Genomic DNA, 8,252 nt, shown 5'->3' with positions numbered 1-8,252 from the left:
AAAGATACACATAGATTGAAAATGAAGAGATGAAAAAACAGATTTCATGCTAACAGAAACCAAAAAGCAGGAGTAGCCACACTTACATCAGACAAAATAAGTTTCAAGAAAAAAATTTGAAAAAAAAAACCCAACAAGGAATGACACAATATAATGAAAGAAGTGTCGATTCAGTCAGAAAATACAACAATTTTAAATATAAATGCACCCAGTACTGGAGCAAACAGACACAAAAAGGAAATACTATTAGAGATAAAGAGAGATATAGCCTTCAATACAATATAGCTGAAAACTTCAACACTTCACTTTCAGCATTGGGCATATCTTCCAGACAGAAAATCAACAACAACAAAAAAATCAGGCTTAGTTTGCATAATAAACCAAACAGATCTAACAGATATTTACAGAACATTTCATTCAAGAGCTCTAAAATACACATTGCTTTTCTCAGCACATGGATTATTCTCAAGGATAGACTATATGTTCAGTCACAGAAAAGTCATACAACATACAGAAAGTTGAAATAACATCAAACATCTCCTCTGATCACAATGGAATAAAACCAGAAATTCAAAACAAGAATAATTTTGAAACTATACGAATGCATGGAAATTAAACAATGTGCTCCTGAATGGTCAGTGGGTCAATAAAGAAATTAAGAAGGAAATTAAAAAGTTCTTGAAACAAATGGTAATGGAAACACAAGATACAAAAACCTACGGGATATGGCAAAAGCAATACTAAGAGGGAAGTTTATAGCTATTAGTGCCTAGATCAAGGAATAGGAAAAACCTCAAAAAAAAAAAAAAAAAAAAGAAAAGAAAAGAAAAATCTAACAGTGAATTTTAAAGAACTAGAAAAGCAAAAGCAAACCAAACCCAACATTCATAGAAAAAAGAAATAATAAATATCAGACAAGAAATAAATGAAATTGAAATGAAAATAGTACAAAAGATCAACAAAACAAAAAAGTGTGTTTTGAAGAGTTAAACAAATTTGACAAGTCATTAGTGAGACTAAGAAAAAAAGGAAAGAAGATCCAAATAAATAAAATCAGAAATGAAAATGGAGGCATTGATAGTGAAGAAATTCAAAGGATCATTAGTGGCTACTGTGAGAAACTATATTCCAATAAGCTGGAACATCTAGAATCAATGAACAAATTCCTAGATACATACAACCTACAAAGATTGAACCAGGAAGAAATCCAAAACCTGAACAGACCAATAACAAGTAATGAGATCAAAGGTGTAATAAAATGTCTCCAAGTAAATAAAACCTTGGAACCTGATCACTTCGTTGCTGAATTCTACCAAACGTTGCAAGAAGAATGAATAGCAATCCTACTCAAACAATTCAAAAAACTATAGGAAGAGAAAATACTTGCAAACTCATTTTATGAGGCTAGTATTACCCCAATACCAAACCCAGGTGAGGATATATCTGAAAAGAAAACTAGAGGACAATATTTCTGATGCATTTTGATGCAGCAATTCTCAACAAAATAATAGCAAACAGAATTCAATAATACATTTTAAATATCATTTATCATGACCAAGTGGAATTTATTCTTGGGAAGCAAATATCGATCAAATTATACATATAAATCGAATTGATACAATATATCAAAAGAATGAAGGATAAAATCCATATATTCGTTTAAATTGATGCTGAAAAAGAATTTCGTGAAATTCATCATCGCTTAATAAAAACCCTAAAAAAAACTGGTAGTAGAAGGAACATATCTAAACACAATAAATGCCGTATATGACAAACCCACAACTAGTATCATACTAAATAGGGAAAATTGAAAGCTTTTTCTCTAAGATCTGAAACATGACAAGGATGCTCACTGTCACCACTGTTATTTAACATAGTACTGGAAGTCCCAGGTAGAGCAATCAGACAAGAGAAAAATATAAAGGGGATCCAAATTGGAAAGAAAGAAGTCAAATTATCTTTGTATGCAGATGATATGAACTTATATTTGAAAAAAAAGTACAAAGATTCCACCAAAAGCTATTCCAACTGATAAACAAATTCAAAGTTGCATGATACAGAATTAACATGCAAAATTCTGTAGCTTTTCTATGTAATAGCAGTAATCAATGTAAAATAGAAATAAAAAAGTAATAGCCACACATAGATTAAATACCAAGAATTAACAAAATAAGTGAAAGGGCTCTATAATGAAAACTATAAAACACTGATGAAAGAAATTGAATAGGACACACAAAAAAAGAAAAATATTTTATGTTCATGGATTGGAAGAATCAATATTGTTAAAATGTTAACACTGCCCAAAGTAGATTCAGTGGAATCTCCATCAATATATCAATGACATTCTTCACATAAATAGAAAAAAATTCAAAAACTTATATGGAATTACAAAAGACTCAGAATAGCTAAAGCTATTTTAAGCAAAAATAACAACACCGGATGAATCACATTGCCTGACTGCAAACTATACTACAGAGGTATAGTAATCAAAACAGCATGATACTGGCATAAAAACAGACATATAGACCATTTGAACAGAATAGACAATCCAGAAACAAATCCATGCACCTAAAGGGAGCTCATCTTTGAAAAATTTTCCAAGAACACACAATGGGGAAAAGAAAGTCTCCTCAGTAAACGGTGCTGGGAAAAGTGAATATCCAGATGCAGAAGAATGAAACTAGACCCATATCTGTTGCCATATACAAAAATCAAATCAAAATGGTTTAAAGACTTAAATCAGGCTCTCGGGTCCAAGATGGCCAAATAGGAACAGTTCCAGTCTACAGTTCCTAACGTGAGTGACACAGAAAACAGGTGATTTCTGCATTTCCAACTGAGATACTGGGTTCATCTCACTGGGGCTTGTTGTACAGTGGGTGCAGCCCCTGGAGTGTGAGCCCAAGGAGGGCAGGGCATTGCCTCACCTGGGAAGCACAAGGGCTTGGGGAATTGCCTTTCCTAGCCAAGAGAAGCCGTGACAGATGGTACCTGGAAAATTGGGACACTCCCACCCTAATACTGTGCTTTTCCAATGGTCTTAGCAAACGGCAGACTAGGAGATTATATCCCGTGCCTGGCTCAGAGGGTCCTATGCCTATGGAGCCTCACTCATTGTTAGCACAGCAGTCTGAGATCGAACTGCAAGGTGGCAATGAGGCTGGGGGAGGGGCATCGGCCATTGCCGAGGCTTGAGTATGTAGACAAAGTGGCTGGGAAACTCAAACTGGTTAGAGCTCAATGCAGCTCACGGAGGCCTGCCTGTCTCTGTAGACTCCACCTCTGCGGGCAGGGCATAGCTGAACAAAAGGCAGCAGAAACTTCTGCAGACTTAAACGTTCCTGTCTGACAGTTTTGAAGAAAGTAGTGTTTTGCCCAGCATGGAGTTTGAGATCTGAGAACGGACAGACTGCCTCCTCAAGTGGGTCACTAACCCCCAGTAGCCTAACTGGGAGACATCTCCCAGTAGGGACTGACTGACACCTCATACAGCCAGGTGCCCCTCTGAGACAAAGCTTCCGGAGGAAGGATCAGGCAGCAACATTTGCTGTTATTCAATATTTGCTGTTTTGCAGCCTCCACTGGGGAGATACCCAGACAAACAGGGTCTGGAGTGGACCTCCAGCAAATGCCAACAGACCTGCAGCTGAGGGTCCTGACTGTTAGAAGGAAAACTACCAAACAGAAAGGAATAGCAGAGACACAACAAAAAAAGAGAATTTTAGACCAATATCCCTGATGAACATGGATGCAAAAATCCTCAATAAACTACCCGCAAACTGAATCCAGCAGCATATCGAAAAGCTTATCCACCATGATCAAATGGGCTTCCTCCCTAGGATGCAAGCCTCGTTCAACATACACAAATCAATAAATGTAATCCATCATATAAACAGAACTAAAGACAAAAACCACACAGTTATCTCAATAGATGCAGACAACTCCTTCAATAAAATTCAACAGCCCTTCATGCTAAAAACTCTCAATAAATTCGGTATTGATGGGATGTATCTCAAAATAATAAGAGCTATTTATGACAAACCCACAGCCAATATCATACTGAATGGGCAAAAACCAGAAGCATTCCCTTTGAAAACTGGCACAAGACATGGATGCCCTCTCTCACCAATCCTATTCAACATAGTGTTGAAAGTTTTGGCCAGGGCAATCAGACAGGAGAAAGAACTAAAGGTTATTCAATTAGGAAATGAGGAAGTCAAATTGTCCCTGTTTTCACATGACATGATTGTATATTTAGAAAATGCCATCATCTTAACCCAAAATCGCCTTAAGCTGATAAGCAACTTCAGCAAAGTCTCAGGATACAAAATCAATGTGCAAAAATCACAAGCATTTTTATACACCAATAACAGACAAACAGAGAGCCAAATCATGAGTGAACTTCCATTCACAATTGCTTCAAAAAGAATAAAATACCTAGGAATCCAACTTATAAGGGATGTGAAGGACCTCTGCAAGGAGAACTACAAACCACTGCTCAACGAAATAAGAGACGACACAAACAAATTGGAGAACATTCCATGCTCATGGATAGGAAGAATCGATATCATGAAAATGGCCATACTGCTCAAGGTAATTTATAGATTCAATGCCATCCCCATCAAGCAACCGATTACTTTCTTCACAGAATTGGAAAAAACTACTTTAAAGTTCACATCGAACCAAAAAAGAGCCAGCATTGCCAAGAAAATCCTAAGCCAAAAGAACAAAGCTGGAGGCATCGAGCTACCTGACTTCAAACTATACTACAAGGCTACAGGAACCAAAACAGCATGGTCCTGGTACCAAAACAGAGATATAGACCAATGGGACAGAACAGATCCCTGAGAAATAATACCACATATCTACAACCATCTGATATTTATCAAAACTGACTAAAACAAGAAATGGGGAAAGGATTCCTTATTTAATAAATGGTGTTGGGAAAACTGGCTAGCCATATGTAGAAAGCTGAAACTGGATCCCTTCCTTACACTTTACGCAAAGATTAATTCAAGATGGATTAAAGACTTAAATATTAGGCCTGAAACCATAAAAATCCTAGAAGAAAACCTAGGCAATACGATTCAGGACATAAGGATGGGCAAAGACTTCATGACTAAAACACCAAAAGCAATGGCAACAAAAGCCAAAATTCACAAATGGGATCTAATTAAACTAAAGAGCTTCTGCACAGTAAAAGCAACTACCATCAGAGTGAACAGGCAACCTACAGAATGGGAGAAAATTTTTGCAGTCTACTCATCTGACAAAGGGCTAATATCCAGAACCTAAAAAGAACTCAAACAAATTTACAAGAAAAAAACAAACAACCCCATCAAAAAGTGGGCAAAGGATATGAACAGACGTTTCTCAAAAGAAGACATTCATACAGCCAACAGACACATGAAAAAATGCTCATCATCACTGGCCATCAGAGAAATGCAAATCAAAACCACAACGAGATACCGTCTCACACCAGTTAGAATGGCAATCATTAAAAAGTCAGGAAACAACAGGTGCTGGAGAGGATGTGGAGAAATAGGAACACTTTTACACTGTTGGTGGGATTGTAAACTAGTTCAACCATTATGGAAAACAGTATGGCGATTCCTCAAGGATCTAGAACTAGAAGTACCATATGACCCAGCCATCCCATTACTGGGTATATACCCAAAGGATTAGAAATCATGCTGCTATAAAGACACATGCACATGTATGTTTATTGTGGCACTATTCACAATAGCAAAGACTCGGAATCAACCCAAATGTCCATCAGTGACAGACTGGATTAAGAAAATGTGGCACATATACACCATGGAGTACTATGCAGCCATAAAAAAGGATGAGTTTGTGTCCTTTGTAGGGACATGGATGCAGCTGAAAACCATCATTCTCAGCAGACTATCGCAAGAACAGAAAACCAAACACTGCATGTTCTCACTCATAGGTGGAACTGAACAATGAGATCACTTGGACTCGGGAAGGGGAACATCACACACCGGGGCCTATCATGGGGAGGAGGGAGGGGGGAAGGATTGCATTGGGAGTTATTCCTGATGTAAATGACGAGTTGATGGGTGCTGACGAGTTGATGGGTGCAGCACACCAACATGGCACAAGTATATATATGTAACAAACCTGCACGTTATGCACATGTACCCTAGAACTTAAAGTATAATAATAATAATAATAAAATAGGTAAAAAAATTAATTAAAGATTTAAACGTAATAAATTAAACAGAAAAACTCCTAGAAGAAAACAGAGGGAAAAACTCCTTGACATTGGCCTTGCCAATGATATTTTGGATATTACATCAAAAGCTCATGCAACAGAAACAAGGCAAAAGAAAACCAAACAAGTGGAATTACATCAAACTGAAAGCTTTTGCACAGCAAAGGAAACAATCAACAAAATGAAAAGGCAGTTTATGAATGTAGAAAAAAGTGTTTATAAGCCATATATCTGATAAGGGGTAATTATATAAAATATATAAGAAACTCACCCAGCTTAACTTGTTCACCTCTGCCTGAACATTTTACTCTGCTCAGTGCCCTTGTGAAAATTCAATTCCCACAGGCCTGTGATATTTCTTTGGACTTTACCACCTAAGACTTCTGTCTTCCCCAGAGTGAGAGTTTGGCTGGTGACACAGGGACCAGCCCATCCCTCCCCATCACAGCCAACATCTGAACACTGGGATAGCCTGACCCTAGTCCAGCCTTTTCAAGACTCATAAGCACTGTACAGTTGACCATCTAATGTTCTGGAAAAGAAGGACATATCTGTCCCATTTCAACTCTGCTGGCACCTAATCATGGCCTGAGGTCAGGCTAACCCCACCAGCTGAGTCTGCCACAATCAACACTCATTTACACTGGCACAAAGAGACCCCCTGTACAAGAAGCAATAAGACAGCCAAATGCCTAAGCAGATGAAAAGGGGTTCTTGGATAATCTCCGACCCACCCCGCAAGTGTTTACATCAAATGCTTTTGTGCAGATGAGAAAACCTGTCCAGAGCTTGTCTGGGCATGCTCACATTGGACTGGAGCCCGACATGCATACTGGGGGAAATGGGTAGAGCCATGGGGAATTTGTGCCTTATGCAGGGGAGGAGGCTGATCTCTTCAGCTCCTGTGGAGATATGAGAATAAATTGGTGAGGTGGAGAACCTGTTAGCAGGACTCCATCTCACTTTGCTGACTTGTTTTTCCTTTTTCTTTTTTGCACACAAAAAATTCCACTTCTCACCCTTCTATGTGTCCATAAGCCTAATCCTTCCTGGTCACGTTATAAGAACCCAGTTGTAGCTGAACTAAGAAGAAAGTTCTGCAACATTTTTTGTTGTCTAGTCATAGGGCTTGAGGAACCGTGAGTAAGATGTGAATCAAAAAATATTTCTATTTTCCTTTCTAAGCCTTTTTCTCCTCGGACTTCTTGTGAGGGTAGAGGAAACTACACACTACACCACCCCAATGGCTTCAGGGGTGCATGAGATGGACGGACAAATTGTGGCTCCCCTGCTTTCCTCCAGGCCAGAGCTGGGACGCATGGCCCATGGCCCAGTGGACAGCAATTAGGTTTCTCTCTCTTTTGGAGGAAACAATTTGTATAAGAATAAGAGGTTCTTCTCCCAGGCATCTTTCTTGGGAGAAGAATCTTTCCAATCCTGCACTTTAAATTTCTCTTTTTCTCTACCCTGTCAGTAGTTAACTTTAAAGTGAGTTATTTTAATTTTTTTTCATTTTATAAAACATTTTAGTCAGCCAGGAATTATAAGGATCACTGTTTATAGTCTCCCTAAAGTTTTAATTATGAAAAGGGATTTGCGAGATTGGTCTTGAGCTGTAGTCAACCTGGTGTGCTTTGCATTATCTTCTGTATTGTCAGTAGCAAATTTTGTTGTAGGCCTCCATCTTGTTTTATCTCGTTGGGAGCATGACTTGTAACCAAGTGGCAATGTTTTGTTTTAGCCTCCATCATTTTACAATGACAGCTGGGTTTGTACCTGGCTTAGAGAATGAGTCCTTTATGGTTTGATATCTGCATGACCTTTTGCTGATTCTCCTCTCCTCCATGAACAACTTCCCGCCTTTTTCTTAAATGTTCCTTTCTCTGGGTTACTTTTAAAGGTCCTAAATTTTGTAAGAACTACTTACCCCCTTTGAAAATACCTCATATACTCACGGTTAAATTATAACCTTAATTGAGGCTTGTTGATTTCACCTGTGAGGATACTTTTAGTAAAG

This window comes from Macaca nemestrina, chromosome X, assembly GCF_043159975.1.
Source record: "Macaca nemestrina isolate mMacNem1 chromosome X, mMacNem.hap1, whole genome shotgun sequence".
Taxonomy (NCBI): Eukaryota; Metazoa; Chordata; class Mammalia; order Primates; family Cercopithecidae; genus Macaca; species Macaca nemestrina.
The sequence above is the reverse complement of the archived record's forward strand: the minus strand, read 5'-3'. Positions refer to the sequence as shown.